Consider the following 17,423-nt stretch of genomic DNA (forward strand, 5'->3'; position numbering starts at 1 on the left):
AGTGTCTTGTGGGTGGCGTATGTTTTTGTGTTGTGGTTAGGTGTTTTGATGTGGTCGTGAGAGTGGAACCTGGAGAGTGAGTGATGATTATTGGAGATAATGAGGGGCGATAAATTGTGCTTTTTGGAAATGTGCTAATGGAAAGGTGTAAGGATTTAATGATTCGAACTGTGAATGGGATTTCACATTGGCAGGCCATGGCAAGCCTTGTAACACCTTTTACACCATCTATGAATTGTACTGAATTGTGCTGAGTTGTGTGGAGAATTGAATGGCAGCGGGGGAGGAAGTGTGTTTTGGGGACCATGGGTGGGGAAGGTGTGTGTGTCCGCAGGTACAGAGCAAGCTCTGAGGAGCGATGCCTGCGGGCCCCCCTCTGCGGCAATTACCCCTGGCAGCCGGTGGTAACTGGAAATTGGAGCTCGTCGGTGGAGGGTCTGGTTGGGCGCCGCGGGGTGAGGAAGTCCCCCGGTGACCCGTGTTGCTGCGCGAAAGCAGGAGGCAAAGGAGCCTGGTGTGTGTGGAGACCCTCACCGGCGAGGTAACGGCGGAAAGGGGCTGTTGGGCTGTCACGGGGCCCAGAGGTAAAGGGGGGGGGGGGGGCAATGAACTTGTAAGTCGGTTGACTTGTTTTTGGGACTGCGGGCACCACAGCCTGATGCGCCCCCACCATCTTTTTGTGCGGTAACTCCCCGCTGCCTAGTTGAGGAATGCACACACACGTGAATGACATCAATGCCATGGTCCTGCAGGGGGTGTATTGAAATAAGAACCTTATTGATTTTTGAAATGCCTTGATGACCTATGGAATGGGAATGAGTGGTTAAGGGGTCTGTGTAGCATGAATGTGGGCGAAATCCACCGAGCCGTGTCACTCACCTGTAACATCTGGACGGGGCCCGTGGAAATTTAGGGGGATGCATTGGGGATGGCCCCGCAGGTAAGGTTGAGTCTTGTGGCATCCACCGGGGGACGCGGTCTGTAGACCGGGGTATGTACAAAGGTTAGAGTTTTGAGTTTTGGAAAGATGGTTAAGTTTTGTGGTTAAGTTAGTGTTGTGTGTTGTTGTTTCCTCCCTCCACAGGAACAACGAAGAAGATGTACATACTTGCATGATGGTTAAGGGGTTCAGCATGTTAAGGAAGTGTAGGTAGGTAGTCCGACTCACTTCCCACAGCCCTTCCTGATTTATTTCATAGGTTAATTAAGTGTGTGACAGTAAGTGTTAAGGCTGGAATGGTAGCCCTGCGGTGAACCTTGCAGGAGCTACGGTTCCAGGGGGGGGGCTGTGTTATGAATTTGGTAATGCAACATCTAGAGCTAGGTAGATCTGAATAGGTAGGTATTCGGCTGTCGTGACAGGGACTCTACATGTAATAAGTTATTGATGTTCAGGCGGTTGTCGGGGTAAGATGTATGAGTGTGGATCTACCTGGAGATTCGAGTGTTAAATAGTGAGGGATTAAAGGTAACGCCCCTGTGAGTATCACCTAGTAATCAAACCTTTGTCCTTTATGGCACTGCAAACCACATAAACATTAGTTAGGTCCTTAGTGCAACATTAAATAATTCCCTTTCCCTGACATTGACTTCGTAATAAATGGGCACCACCAGGCCAAGAACACCGCCACAATACACCGCCACCGTTTACACCTCCAAGGCCTACAAACCTCGCCTGCGCACCTCAAAGGCCTACCAACCTCGCTGGCACGTGTTACACCAGGACCGCGGGGTCACGGACGGGAGATGTCAGGAGTCGCATGCCGCAGAGGGCGTGACCTGGGCGAGTTGGGAGGCTATGATTGGCTGAGGAGCGCGCCAATGTGACGTCATCGGCCACCAATATAGGCGACGGTCGGACGCCATTTCGGCAGTTCGAGTGGAGTCCAGAGTTGAGAGAGTTGAGTCGCAGAGTTCGTTGTTACAGTTCCGTACCAGAGTTCGTGGCAGTTGGCACAGGACACGGTTCGTTGCACAGTTCGTCGGAGTTGGCACAGGACACGGTTCGTTGAACATTCGTGACCACAGCTCGTTGCAGTTGGCAGTTGGCACTTGGTTTTGGTTGCTTCGTGCAGCCCTGCGGTGGACCGTTGGAGCAAAGGAGCTCGTGGTGTGTGTGGGCCGTTGGACCGACGAGGCCTGGTGGCGCTTGGAGGCGGACGCAGAGGGCCGTGGAACTTGGAGCGAGGTGTGCGATCGGGCCGAAAGGAGCGGTGTTGGACGGCAGCCACAAAGACGACGAAAGACCAGATAAGCCCGAATCCGCGTACATTTTGAACGACGTGACGTGTTCTTTTCGTAATTAGTCTCCCTCGTTTTGTGTTTGATATCAGTCGTGTGGGGACGTCCCGATTTAGTTATTAGTATTACCGGCGCGTGTTTTTTTCACTGTTATTACTTTTCAATAATAAATCCTTATATTATTTTCTGTACATATTTGAACGCAGTTTCCTGGGTGTTTCATTTTAATAGATAAGGCTGTGGAGCTCGTTGCGTCTGGCCTCCCGCGCGTTTAACTTTGTGTTGAGCTTGAATCCGCCATTGAGTTTTCGCCTCGGGAGTGTAAAGTCTCGCAATCGGTCATCCGTGTTACCCTACGGTGTTCACCAAGGGTAGTCACGCGACAATATGTAACAGAAGGCTAATCCAACTGAAGGCAATCTCAGTTCCTTCCACCAAGCTCGGAACAAATGTTTGTCTACCCTCAGGAGTGCCAGGAAGCACTATCTCTCCACACTGAAAAATGAACTCTCAAACCTGTCTCCTTCCTCCAAATCCTGGTGGCGTCTGGTCAAATCCGTTTCTGGTGTTTGTTCCCCCTCCATCCCCTCCCTTACCTCAAATGGCCACACAGTTGACATCGCACGTGACAAAGCCGAATGCCTCAACTCTGTGTTTGCCTCAAAATCTTTAGTCCCAAACCCATCTCTCTCTGTTCCCACCTTTCCCAGTCGAACCTAACTGCTCCTGGACTCTGTGTCCTTCTCTCCTGACAAGGTGGAGGAGTTTTTGTCTAACCTTGACTCTGATTCTGCAACTGGACCAGATGGCATCAGCCCACGGGTCCTAAAATCCTGCTCTGCCGCTCTATCTCACCATCGCTCTGTTCTTTTCACCCTCTCTTTTGCTCAAGGTCATCTGCCAGCATCCTGGAAATCAGCAAACATTACCGCTTTACACAAAAAAGGTGCAAAAACAGATCCTTGCAACTACAGACCAATCAGCCTGCTCCCAATTATCAGCAAAGTCATGGAATCCATCATTGCCTCGGATATGAAATCTTTCCTCTTCTCCAATGGCTTGATCTCTGATCATCAATTTGGTTTCAGACCAGGTCACTCTACTCTGGACATGCTGCTTCTGCTGTCTCAACAATGGATGGAGGTCCTCAATGCCAAACAGGAAATCAGAGCCGTCTCCCTTGACATATCACGTGCCTTCGATACAGTCTGGCACCGAGCTCTGCTCACCAAACTCTCCTCCTATGGTATCCATGGAAATCTCCATGCATGGCTTGCGGACTTCCTCTCTGGTCGTAGTCAACGTGTGGCCCTGAATGGATTTCTCTCATCTCCCCTTCCTGTTCAGGCTGGAGTTCCCCAAGGCAGTGTTCTGGGCCCTGTGCTTTTTCTGGTCTTTATCAATGATCTCTCTGACTCTCTGGAAAATCCTCTCTATCTCTTTGCTGATGACTCCACTCTCTGCCGCTCCATGCCTCTTCCCTCAGATCGGCAGTCTGCAGCCTCCTCACTCTCTGAAGACTTGGACAAAATCACAGACTGGTCAAACAAGTGGAACATGTCTTTCAATCCTGACAAATCTCACACTCTTACTATGTCTCTCCGAAAAGATCGACTGGACAACCCTCCCATCTACTTTCTCAACAATCCTCTCCAAGAAGTTCTGTCGCTCAAGCTTTTGGGTCTCACTATCTGCCATGATCTTTCTTGGGAAAACCACATTTCCAAGCTGGCCTCTAAAGCCAGTCGCCGACTGGGCATCCTCCGTCGTGCGAAGTCCTTCCTCGGCACACCTGAGCTCCTCACCACATACAAGGCTTTCATCCACAGCTCAATGGAATACTATTCTCCCTATGGGCCGGTGCTCCTGCCTCACACCTAGCTCGGCTTCACGCTGTTGAAACCAAAGCTTTCAGAATCATTGGAATCTCCTGCGATGAAGCTATCTCTGAGGGCCTTTCACTCACTCACCGCAGGCAGGTAGGTGGTCTTTCTGTCTTCTTCCGACTCCTCTCCGGCCTTGCACCCCCAGCTCTCTCTGTGCTCTGTCCCCCAAATATTCCTACAGGTCACACAAGATCTGCCACCAACCCTCTGATTGTTAAACTGCCGAAATCTCGGCTGTCTGCTCACCTTCACTCTTCCATTCCTCTTTTCTCCCGCCTCTGGAACAAACTCCCTCACTCCCTTCAATCCCACTCCTCCCTCCAGGTCTTTAAAACAGCTGTTCACCACCATCTCTTATCTTCCCCCATCCAAAACCTTGATCTTTTCTACCCACATTAATTCACCCCAGATCCACCTTGTTTGAAATTCCAACTTCTTTCCTGGAAGTCCTGGCAGTGTCCATATATTTTATACCTCTCCCACCCCCCCTCTTCCCATGCCCCCTCCCTTCCCATGCCCCCCCCCCAAAGCCCTCTCCCTCACATATCTCTCGATGTCTCCATGTCTCTCGGTCCCTGCTCTCAAATGTTGTGTTTGTGTCCTTCCCCCTCTCTCCCCATCTTGTCTACCGCTCCCTATGTTATATGTTTTATGTGTCGGTTTGTCTTTCTGTGTGATTAATGTTCGCTCTTTCACGAGCCTCGATCTTGTATTAAAAAAAAGAAAAGAAAAAAAAGAGACTGGTAGACAGTTATAAGAAACGCCTACTTGAGGTTGTTTCTGCCAAAGGGGCAATACCACCTATTAGAGCCAAGGGTGTACTTACTTTTTCCACATGCAAAATTTGCCTTAATGTTTATTTAAATTATACAATGGACTACAAAATGTAAATGTTTCATGATATTTGTTATATTATATCACCTTTATCTATCAATATTGTTGAAATCAAGATCAAATAGCTTTATTTTGAAATATGTTGAAAAAGTCAAAACTTTACATGGGGTGTACTTACTTTTTGCACGTGACTGTATATATATATATATATATACTAGCAGAAGTACCCGGCATTGCCGGGCGGGGGAGGAGGAGGGGAGGAGGAGGGGAGGGGGAAGAGGAGGGGAGGGGAGGGGAATGGGGGGATGGGGGAGGGGGAGGGGGAAGAGGAGGGGAGGGGAACAGGGGGGAGGGGGAGGGGGAAGGGGTGGAGGGGTGAGGGGAAGGGAGGAGGGGAGGGTGTGGGGGTGCCCGGGGGAAGAAGGGCCCCTCCCCCCTCCCCCTCCCCTCCCCCTTCCCCTCCTCCCCTCCCCCTCCCCCCTTCCCCTCCCCCCTCCCCCTTCCCCTCCCCCCCTCCCCCTTCCCCTCCCCCCTTCACCTCCCCCCTCCCCCCTCCCCCCGTTCCCCTCCCCTCCTCTTCCCCCTCCCCTCCTCCTCCTTTATATATATATAATTATATATATATATGGGATTTCAATTTCATCAAGTCTCTATCCTGACGGGGGGAGCAGTGTTCCATGTTGTTGGACACCGTGGCCGATTTCCCTGGCGGCTGGTTGTCTGACTTTGAGAAACTGTTGACACAATATCCCATACTTGGCGTTAGCAAAACATTCTTTCCGAATGAGGCTTATCCTGCCCTGTCAACTTAGTATAGTTTCTCTTTGGGGAGGCAGTCTGTGTCTTTGGGAATGGATGAACACAGAATGTTGTTTTGAGTTCCTTGGTCCTGGAGGGAAGTTTACTAAGCCGACTATGGGTTGTGGCTTGCTAAGATGTTGGGGCTGGCTGTGGAGGACCATGATGTCACTGTGATGTTACATTTGGTGTTACTAGCTTATGCGCCAAGCCATTAATTAAATTTCCCCGCCGCCACAATGACTTACGGACGAACAGACCGGAAGCGGCCGCGCACAACGCCGGCATGATGAGCAAACAACCAACAGGCAGGCCGAGAGCCATGCCCCGGAGAACTCGTGATTGACAGGGGGGAGGGGCGAGTTGGAAGAAGGTCGCTGATTGGAGAGTAGGGAAAATGAAGGACGTGCTGCACTGATTGGCCACCGACAATGAGAAGCCACATGATGACGTGGCACCGGGAGCGTGGGACGCTCGACCGGTCAGTGCGGAGGACACGAAACACTACCGACGGGTGGTGCGCTCATTGGGGGAGAAGCGCAGGGACGTGAGGAAGGCGCGAAAGGCCACAAAGCAGCGACGCACTGATTGGCAGAGGGAGGGAGCGGACGTGGGATGACGAGCGATAAAACAACTCGCCCACCGACATATGGAGTTTCTCGTTTTTGGATTCATCCTGCCCGGACCTCTCTCCCCTTCTCTCCCATTTGGACCTCTTCCCTTCTTGCCTTTTCGTTCCCATTTGGACTTTCGCTTGGTGGACGTTGCAAAGACGGTGGGGCGCCGACGATCATCCTCTCCTGGTGCCTGCGTGCGAGTGCTGGGCTGTGTAGCATGGGACGGACTGTGAAGTGAGGCCGGTGTTCATGCCAACGCCTGAGCAGTTCGTGCCAGCCGGAGCTGTGGTCGGCCGACAAGCTCAGAAGCCAACGATTCCTGACGGACACTGCATCCAGACAAAGATAAGACGCACCACACCCGAACACGACGATTGCTTTATTTATCCTCCCCATCTGTGTGTAGTCGAAGGTCGAAGTCAGTGTGGGAACGCTCCATTAAAGGGGTTTAGTTATTTACCGGCGCGTTTCTTTGTTCTCGGAGTCCGGCAATAAACCTGCGTATTTTTTTTTTACAGCAACTCCGTTGTTGGTTTGATTTATTGATTTTCAGGTTGAAGACGCCTGCGTGCATGAAGGTAAGTCGGCATCCTCCCCAAACCCTCCGTCTCACGTATGATCCGCCTTTGATTTAGATCACGCCACAAAGTAAGCTCGATTAGCCATCCGTGGACGCTCTGTCTTAATAGAGTCGTCCACAGGACAATATATATATATATATATATATATATATATATATATATATATATATATATATATATATATATATATATATTGTTGTGGATATGAGAATGGTTTTTTTGTTGTTGTTGTTGTAGTGTAAATTGTTGTAAAGATCACCCTTTGTAAATGTCATGACCCTTGTAAATACCTCCGTAGTGTAAAGGTCAAAGGGCGTCTCGGTAGTTATTCCATGAAACACCACATTGCAGGACCCGATAATACCCCTGTTCAGTAGTTTATTTCCTTATTATGTGTCTTAGGGTAAGGCTGTGTCTCCCATTAATTTAAATACTCCATTGCACCAAGTGAAATAAGAGTAGATCCCCTTTCATTTCATTTCAATGGCCAACTGCATTTTGGGCGGTTTTCTTCAACCACCATTGGCCACGAGGCAGGGTTGGGGAAGAAAGGCGGGTCCCCACCTCGTCAGAGAGGGGAGGAGTGAGCCAGCCCCACTCGACCAACCATGAACAAGGGGTTTGGCTTGAGAGGGCGGAGAGAGAACGTTTGGGGGAGGTTCGAAAAGGTTGAGGGGAGGGGCCTATATAACCCGCGGCGGGACGCCCCCACAGGAGACAAGAGCTGGGTCGTCAGCAGATGAGCTTTTATGAGATGCGCTTTTACTGAGACAAGAGATGAGTCCAAGAGATGAGCTAAAAGGCTGAGCTGAGCGCGTAGAGAGGTCCATGACAAGAGCTGAGTTGTGTGGTTTTGGTCAGAGCTGAGTTGGTCGTCAGGGGTGGTCAGTGGTTGCGTTGAGTGGTTGCGTTGAGTTGTCGGTGGAGAAAGAGTGGTTGGACCAAGAAAGAGAGAGGAGAGAACCCGTCACGCCAAACCCCCCACCAGCGCGTCGGCTCCACCAAGCAGCTCCGACCCGTGATCCCGCGCACACGACAGGCTCGGTGGCATCAGCGGCCGTCGAGGTCCAGCCCGACGTCCCGTGCGGGATCAAGCTCCAGCCAGCTCCGTGCCGTCCTCCCCCTCCAGCCACACACCTCCTTCCAGCCAATTCCTATCATCATTCCCCGTGTGAGTCGTCTTTGTTTGTTCTGTCCTGGGTAGATAAATAAGTCAGTATAAGCTAGTATTTTCCCTGTGTCTCTAAAAGCTTCTGTATATTATTTTCTTATCTTTCCTTCTCCTTGGTTATTTTGAGCCTGTAAATAGTAAATAAATTTAGTAGTATTTTCAACCCTTTTCTCGTCTTCTTATTCCTTTTCTTCACATCCGTCGTCTTTGTCTTTTCCCCGATTGAATAGCGGTGGCGCGATACGGCCAACGTTTGGGTAAATCGGGTGAATCGGGGAAGAACTGTTCGGCCGCGGTTATACCTCCGCTCGGTAAAAATAACATCCTAATCCGCGGACCGTAACAATTGGTAGTCAGGAGTTGGGATTCGAACCTGGGACTAAATTTATTTAGCCCAAATTTTGGACACCAATTGTGTTATTACAGTAACAAATTGGTGTCAGAAGTGTGGGATCGGACCCGAAGCGCGCTTAACGCGCTCAAAATTACAAGCTGCTGGAAATTGTTTTGTTTTTAAAGAAAAACCCGAATTTTGAAATCGCGCCATGGCTGGTCAAGGCGACGGGATGCCGGTGGGAAAGATAGACGGGGTAGAATCGACCCAGGACCTCGGGGAAATGTATGTGGATGAAAGAGAGGAGGAGAACATTGGCAATATGGTTGAGGGGGTATCAGGCGCACAAAATGGCGCTCTCGTGCATGAGGTTACGGGCGCGCAAAATGGCGCCTCGCACATGGCCACGGCGACCGCGCCCGCGACCGTAGCAGCGCCGCTGGTGGATTCGAACCTTTTTTTTCCTGCAAATGGGGGCCCTTATGGACAAAATGATAAACGGAATGAGGGCCGATAGGGAGGAAAGGGAGCAGAGGGACAGAGACCGCAAGTTGGGCGAAAGGGTCCCAGGGGTGCACGACGAGGTAACGCGGGTCGAGAAGCGCTGGTTGAGCGAAGCGGAGGAAAGCACGGGTACAATGACGGGGGTAGAAATCGCGACACGGGGTTTGGAAAAGCCGGCGACCGATGAGGTAGAGGGAATTTTATTAAAGCCAACGGTCGTCGAGGTGAGTAAAGAAAAAGTGGAAGTGGGCATTGAAATTGAAGAGACCGGGGACTTAGAAAACCACTCGCGGCGGGAGGAGGTGATGGAATATGTACAAAGTCCCTGCTCAAATCATGAGGATGTGCTCACTAACCAAATAAAGAGTTTGCAGGTGCGCGTGGAGAAGGGAATCCCCCAGGTGAGTCGTGCTGTGTATTGTGCGGGTAGATTTTGCAGGAGGATGTTTAACGACAAGAGAATTGTCGCGCGATTGGGATCAAGGAAGCACCCGGGTGTTTGTGAAGGGTCCCGTGTGAGTAAAAATGGCACGCGTGTGAGGAAAAAGTGTGCGTTGGCGAGTGGGTGTGTTATAAAGTGTGGGAGTGAAACCAAGTGCGAGCGAGAATGCACGTCGGGGTGTACGGAGTGTGACGCGAGGAGTGAGTTGGTGGTGGAGCGGGTGCGAGAATGCACGCTTGGAATGGTTGAGGGTGTGCGAGGAAGCACACCTGAGTTGGTGGTAGCGCGGGTGTGGGAGAGCCCATGTGAGCGCGTTAGTGGATGGATGCCAGAGTGCACGCCCATGGTGAGTGTTACGGAGGACGTAACGGAGGAGAGGTGTGGACCGAGGTGTGCGAACGGCGAGTGTGCGCGAGAGGTGTGGTGTGTAACAGGGAGAGCGTTGGTGGAATGTACGGACGGCGTTGACGCACCGACCTCGGTGAGGGTGAAAGGGGTAGCGTATGCGTGTGAGTATGCAAGTATGCAAGTGAAGCATCGACGGTAACCGGGTTAGCGTTTAGGGCAACGGATAGCCGATGCGAGCACTCGGGGCGCGGTGTGATTTGTTGGATGCGAGGCCCGGCGCGGATCGAAGCTGCGTCGTTTCTCTTCGAAGCGTCGTTGCCGATTCGGGCTTGGCCCCGCCCCACACGGTCGAGTCCGGGCCTTGGCGGGCGAGGCGACCGGTACGGTTCAAGGGCGAGTGGGAGGAAGCGGAACGGTGCCCCCTCGTGGGGACGGGGTTCCGACCGGGGGAGATTGAGCCATCGGGCCCGGGACCGCAAGGTGCCACGCCGAGATGGTGCGTGGAATCTCGGGCCGACCAAAACCACCTCCCTTGAACCGAAAGCCGGACGGATTCAACCTGCAGGCGACCAAACCACCCGCGTTCATTGCTCGGCTTTGCGAAGCCGAGTTTAATGAAGTCATGACGCACCGAGGCTAGGATATAGCGGACTGTGATGATGGTGATGATACTGATAGTGTTTTGATCCGAAATTTAGAAAAGTGAATAGAATTGGCAGGAATTGGAAAATTTTTGATTTGTGGAAATTGGACGAGCAAAATTTATAGTAAGAGATGCCCCATGTGATGGGATGGCCAATCCACCATCCCTCACAGGGGGGGCAAAGGAGCACTAGTTTTATGGGGTGTATGGCAGTGAAAACTAGCCCGGGTGGGTTAGGATATATCGTGTGTAGGGATCTAGCGAAGATGACATTAGGTAACGTTAAGATTAGTTAGTGACAAGGATACCTGTAGTGGGGACGCAGGTAGATTAGTGGATGATAATGACGTGGTATGTGCTTAGTTTAAAGGGAAGACGGGGAGCACTAAGTTAGCAGGGCAACAGGTAGTTCAGATGATGCCGTGTGAGTGTTGGAGGTGTATTTAGAAGTGTATTGTGAAAAGTGTATGGTGACCAGGTGTGATTGCACAGGTGTGCAACTGAACAGGTGTATGGAGCAGTGTTTGAGTGATGGTGATGGTGATGTGTGTTGTGTTGACCAACTGGTCCAGGAAGAGGAGGAGGGTGCAGGTGGCACCAGGTGTGAGTGCACAGGTATGCACCAACAGTTGTGTGAAATACATGGAGTGTGGAATATATGGAGTATTGGAATGGATGGTCGTGGAGTGAGTATGGTGGAAACTAAGGAGTGGAGTGGATGGTGCGAAGGTGTGAATGGGGGAAGAGTGGACCCCCATCACGAATACCTGGGGCGGGTAGTGTAAGTGTTAGGTAGAGGGTACAGGTAAATTGTGGTTGGATATTGGCATCTGTGGTGCGGGTGAAAGAATGATGTTTGGATGGGTGCATTAGTGTTGTGGAAATGGCTGGGCGTGTAGCCTGTTAGTGTGTGTAGTTGGTTTGGGCACTCCACCACTGTGAGGATGTCGGCCAGGTGAGGCCGCAGGTGGGCTCTGGGAGCCGGTAGTTGTGGATGGGGCCCGAGGATCCGGAGGACGGACCCGGGTAGCCCAGTGCCAGAGGGCACCAAGGGGTGACAGAGCCAGGAGGGGCCTTCCCCAGTTAGATAGGTTAGGTAAGGAGCAGGTAAGCTCGGGTGGCAACTACAGTGGTGGAGGTGTGCAGGTGGGTAGACCTGCTGGGAGAGCTACACGTCACAGCCCAGAAATTGTGCAAGGGCACCGGGAGATGAATCGGGGGAGTGAGACCCCAAATTGAGAAGCACCACAGTTTGGTCAATGGGAATTGGTTTTTAGAACCCATAGTGTAAGTTGACCAATGGATTGGCAGGGAAAGACCCCGGGTAGTGTAAAGTGTGTTAAAGTCATTTAGAAGATAGTTAGGATTGAAGTCTCCTCGCACCATCTGCATCCACTCACCTGAGATGACGTACCTCCACACCATACCATGTTTTGATTATTTTTTATGTGCAAATATTTTGGATTGTGAGACGCATCATGACGTGGGTGTGACATTGTGCTTTATGTTCCATCTCTCCCTCCTTGTGAGGGTTGATGATGAATTTGAGTGATGGCAAGTTTTGGCTAGAGGGATTGTGGAGACGAATTTCGTATGGGAAATATGGGGAGACGTGACAGTAGCGACGAATTTGTAATGTGTAGATTTTGTACATATGGGGTAAGGGCAAGGGTAGTGTAGGGGACAGGGGGGTGACGTACGGTAGGGACGAGCTTTCTCACTTCGCCCTCCATACGCATTTCGCCTTGCATTGCCTTATTGATGTGTACCCTTGTGACCTTACCCCTCACTCATTTGTCTTCCCCCTTTTGTCTCCCACATGACCTGTGCGCCATTGGGCGCCGAGGGGAGCGTGCGTGAGTCCGCCATTGTGCTCCCGGAACTCCCAGAACCAGCTGTCTGCATCGATGCACCACATGATGGACCACATATCTGTGGCCGAGCACCACTTATGGACCCCATGGGTTGGGGCATGGCCCCTCTGCTGGAACCGGCCATGAAGGCCCGAAATCTTGCTGGCGGACCTTGGCCACAGGGCACCGATGCCCCACAGGTGAACCACACGTAGTCGGCCCTGTGGGCCATAAATAAAATCAATAAAAATGGACACGTTGGGTGCATTTCGTTTTAATACAAATAGGCCGCCAGCAAAGGAAAATGACAACAACTGGAAGAAATAATAATAGCCAGCAGAGGGAGCTGAAGAGCAAGAGATCACCTGCAGGGTTAGGGGTTGTTGATTTTATTTTTATTCATGAACATTGATGAACAGTGATGACTGCACCGATTGGTGCTTGGGGGTGTATTGGTGCGTTTTTGGGTGTTTTCATGGTGCGTCGATGCAGAGCAGACTGTCTCCCCCCCCCCAGAAAGAACAATTACAGGTCCTGGGTTACGTTTTGTAAATAAAAGTAGCGTCAATTGTAAATAATGCTCCCCACCGTCAGTGTGTAGTTTGAAGACCATTCCGCAATTCGGTTACCTGTGGGCGTAAGTCTGTTAGGCAGGGTGCAATGGAGCAGCGGGACACATTTATTTATGTTTTAAAACTGTCGCACTCAGGGTCAGGTTAAAAGTAGAGGGAACTACACCTACGTGTCACACTAAATTTAAGTTGTAGGCCCGGGACGTGTCTAAGAGGAGGAGGGTGCAGTGTTGTGGATATGAGAATGGTTTTTTTGTTGTTGTTGTTGAAGTGTAAATTGTTGTAAAGATCACCCTTTGTAAATGTCATGACCCTTGTAAATACCTCCGTAGTGTAAAGGTCAAAGGGCGTCTCGGTAGTTATTCCATGAAACACCACATTGCAGGACCCGATAATACCCCTGTTCAGTAGTTTATTTCCTTATTATGTGTCTTAGGGTAAGGCTGTGTCTCCCATTAATTTAAATACTCCATTGCACCAAGTGAAATAAGAGTAGATCCCCTTTCATTTCATTTCAATGGCCAACTGCATTTTGGGCGGTTTTCTTCAACCACCATTGGCCACGAGGCAGGGTTGGGGAAGAAAGGCGGGTCCGCACCTCGTCAGAGAGGGGAGGAGTGAGCCAGCCCCACTCGACCAACCATGAACAAGGGGTTTGGCTTGAGAGGGCGGAGAGAGAACGTTTGGGGGAGGTTCGAAAAGGTTGAGGGGAGGGGCCTGTATAACCCGCGGCGGGACGCCCCCACAGGAGACAAGAGCTGGGTCGTCAGCAGATGAGCTTTTATGAGATGCGCTTTTACTGAGACAAGAGATGAGTCCAAGAGATGAGCTAAAAGGCTGAGCTGAGCACGTAGAGAGGTCCATGACAAGAGCTGAGTTGTGTGGTTTTGGTCAGAGCTGAGTTGGTCGTCAGGGGTGGTCAGTGGTTGCGTTGAGTGGTTGCGTTGAGTTGTCGGTGGAGAAAGAGTGGTTGGACCAAGAAAGAGAGAGGAGAGAACCCGTCACGCCAAACCCCCCACCAGCGCGTCGGCTCCACCAAGCAGCTCCGACCCGTGATCCCGCGCACAAGACAGGCTCGGTGGCATCAGCGGCCGTCGAGGTCCAGCCCGACGTCCCGTGCGGGATCAAGCTCCAGCCAGCTCCGTGCCGTCCTCCCCCTCCAGCCACACACCTCCTTCCAGCCAATTCCTATCATCATTCCCCGTGTGAGTCGTCTTTGTTTGTTCTGTCCTGGGTAGATAATGAAGTCAGTATAAGCTAGTATTTTCCCTGTGTCTCTAAAAGCTTCTGTATATTATTTTCTTATCTTTCCTTCTCCTTGGTTATTTTGAGCCTGTAAATAGTAAATAAATTTAGTAGTATTTTCAGCCCTTTTCTCGTCTTCTTAATCCTTTTCTTCACATCCGTCGTCTTTGTCTTTTCCCTGATTGAATAGCGGTGGCGCGATACGGCCAACGTTTGGGTAAATCGGGTGAATCGGGGAAGAACTGTTCGGCCGCGGTTATACCTCCGCTCGGTAAAATTAACATCCTAATCCGCTTATATATATATAAGCTTGGCTCAGGTCGCTACGCTTGCCTCACCACACGTCGTAACAGAAGAATGGGCTTGGTTTAGCCGGATCCGAATCTTCACCGAAATTGAATTGATTCTCTCTTGTCACACACACAACCTATCCAACAAGTTTCGTCCAAATCCATCCATAAATTTTTGAGATATCCTGCTATGTATAGTTTTTAACCCTATCGCACAACGATGAAGAATCATTGTAAAAAATTCAAAACTTTTGATCCGGATCCACATTCTGATCTTGAACAAAATCAAATCAACTTGTCCTTGTCATATAGACAACTTGTCCACAAGGTTTCGTCTGAATCCGTCTGTATCTCTGAGATATCATGCTATATATCGTTTTTACCCTATCTCTCAATGGAGAAGAATCACTGAAATTTTTTTATCTGATCCGGCTTCAATTCTTCACCAAATTTGAAGGAATTCTTCCTTGTCACACACACACACACAACCTGTCCACCAAGTTTCGGCCAAATCCATCCATATCTTTTTGAGATATCCTGCTTTATGTCGGTTTTAGCCCTTTCTCTCAAGGGTGAAGAATCACTTAATAAATTAAATAATTATTATATCCGAATCCATATTCAGATCTTCACCAAAATCGAAGCAATAAGACCTTGTCGGGCACACAACCTGTCCACCAAGTTTCGTCCAAATACGTCCACAACTTTTTGAGATATTTTGTTCACAAACAAACAGACAGGGGTGAAAACAACCTCCATCCACCATTGGTGGCGGAGTTAATGAGGTATTCAACCCTGAGTAAATACTTCATAGAAGCGTCTTTGGCTTCGATTACAGCTTTGAGTCTTCTTAGGTACTGTATGTCTGTATATGGCTCCATTCATTGTTCCTATCTGGTCTCCAAGGTGTCCAACTGGTTTTCTGATGGGACAGGAGTTGGCATAATTATAAATAATACATATGTCAAATGTATCTTGCTGTCCCGCTCCCGCCCACCAAGAATGAAATATATCAGGCTGATTGACAGTCGTTGTCCCGCCCACCCCTCTTGATGCTTCATTGCGCAATTTGTAAATATGAAGTTACACCTGCTTTTCGTGTAATTGTTTCAAAGTATGACAATTTGAGGTCTCATGGACCTTCCCACTCTAAAATGCAGTCGATTCGCGTTTGAACAAGGTGCTGAGATTAACGCAATTTTGAGTTACTCTGAAAAGAAGAATTACAAACAGGTTATTTTTGTTCTGTCAATTATTTATATCAGTGAAGCTGTCCAAATGTTTAACCATTTGCTTGCTTCTCTCAGATTTGAGACAAGATGAAACTTTTTTTTTTAACGACAAAAAATATATGATTTTTAACTCTTAGATGCAGGCGTCAAAAATCCTACATAAACGCAGCCATTGGGCCTCGGAGGCCCAACGGATGTATTCGTGTAATGTTTTTTTTAATTTATATTTTTTATAGATTTTTTTTCTTTCATATCCTTTTTCAATCCAAGTCGATGCTCATGGATGTGTATTTGCTCAGAAAATGCGAATCATTGATCCTATTAGTTGGAAGAATCCCATACAAGTAATGAATCTTTTTTCTTTTTTTTCTTTTTTACTAATTTTTTTTGGTTCTTGGTTTTTCAATTTTTTTTCTCTAAAAAGTTGAGGCTCATGGACGAGTATTTGCTCAAAAAATATGATTCACTAATCTTTTTATTTGGAATGTATATGTCCGCAACTGTCAAAAAACCTACACCAATGCAGCCATTGGGCCTCGGAGGCCACACAAATGTTCCCACTAACCTGAATGAAATTTATACATTTTTGTCACTGAATTATTTGCAACCAAGTTATAGGAGCATAAAATGAGGCTCATATCAAGAAAATAATGATATAGCATAGTAGTACAACAACATATATGCGGGGCCTCGAGGCCCCAGGCCTGCATTCTTGTCAGATTTCCAGGTTTTAAGTGAAGAATGAAGATTTCCCCCCGAGCCTGAATGATTTTTTTTTTTTAATGTCACTGAATTTTGTGTAACAACATCAAAGTTGGTGAAAATGAGGCTCATTCCAAAAATATATATATTGTACAGCATAGTTTTTGCAACAAAAAAAACCGTGTGGGCCTCTGAGGCCCAATCACTGCATCCAAGGGTTAAATGAACACTTTGAAAAAAATGACGCAGCACACAAAGGGTTAATAAGTGTTATTTGATGCGAAATCCTCCACAGACTGACTGGTCGGTACTTTCATAAGTTAACGAGTTTGCATCTTGGTAGATTTTCTTTTGTGAAGAATTGTGTCATCCCTACATCTGATTTGTTGATTTGTAATACTCAGTTCCAGAAAGAGGATAATAAGCTTGTTACGTACATGTCAGGTGGGTCGACGACAACCGTTGACTACCTGCTGGTGTGTAGGCGAGATAGGGGGCACCTCCGTGACACAAATGTGATCCCGGGGGAGGAGGCTGTTTCACAGCACCACTTGGTTGTCTGCGACATAAGGGTGAAAGGTACGAGGAGAACTCGGCGGGTGAAGTACCAACTGAGAATGAAGGTGTGGAGGTTGAAAGAGGTGACAGTGAGGGAAGCATTAAAAGAGAGGCTGAGTATGGTGGAGGATGATGTGGTTGAGCTTGAAAGTGGTTGGATGTCAATGAAAGATAGTCTGTTGGGAGCCGTTGGTGAGGTATGTGGATGGACAAAAGGACCACCGAGGCACTCGGAAACATGGTGGTGGGATGATTAAGTTGGAAAGAAGATTGACGAGAAGAGGAAGAAGTTCAAGGAGTGGCAGAAGGCGAAGGGTATGGGGGCAGAAAAGGCAAAGCATGAAAGTTATAAGGCAGCCAAGAAGGCTGCAAAGAAAGAGGTAGCAAAGGCGCAGGAGGGATGTAGGAAAATGTTCGGAGAACGCTTGGATACGGAAAAGGGTCAGAGAGCGGTATTCAGGATTGCAAAGCAGAAGCGAAAGAGAGGTGTGATGTGATGGGGGTGAGTTGCTTGAAGGATGAAGTGGGACAAATCGTTGTGGACTCAGATGGAATTAAAGGAAGATGGAAGA

At 49.1% G+C, this 17,423-nt stretch overlaps 1 protein-coding gene across 1 annotated transcript in view; it reads right to left on the reverse strand.

Moving 5' to 3' along the window:
• The window catches only part of LOC144892455 (galactoside alpha-(1,2)-fucosyltransferase 2-like), an 89,972-nt gene that overhangs the window by 70,305 nt on the left and 2,244 nt on the right, over window positions 1-17,423 (reverse strand). The window contains exon 2 of the mRNA XM_078779389.1: window positions 16,731-16,852. The gene's annotated coding sequence lies outside the window, so the exon portion shown is untranslated. The remainder of the gene's footprint in view (window positions 1-16,730; window positions 16,853-17,423) is intronic.

The sequence above is a fragment of the Myxine glutinosa genome, chromosome 5, assembly GCF_964187855.1.
Source record: "Myxine glutinosa chromosome 5, kmMyxGlut1.1, whole genome shotgun sequence".
NCBI lineage: Eukaryota > Metazoa > Chordata > Myxini > Myxiniformes > Myxinidae > Myxine > Myxine glutinosa.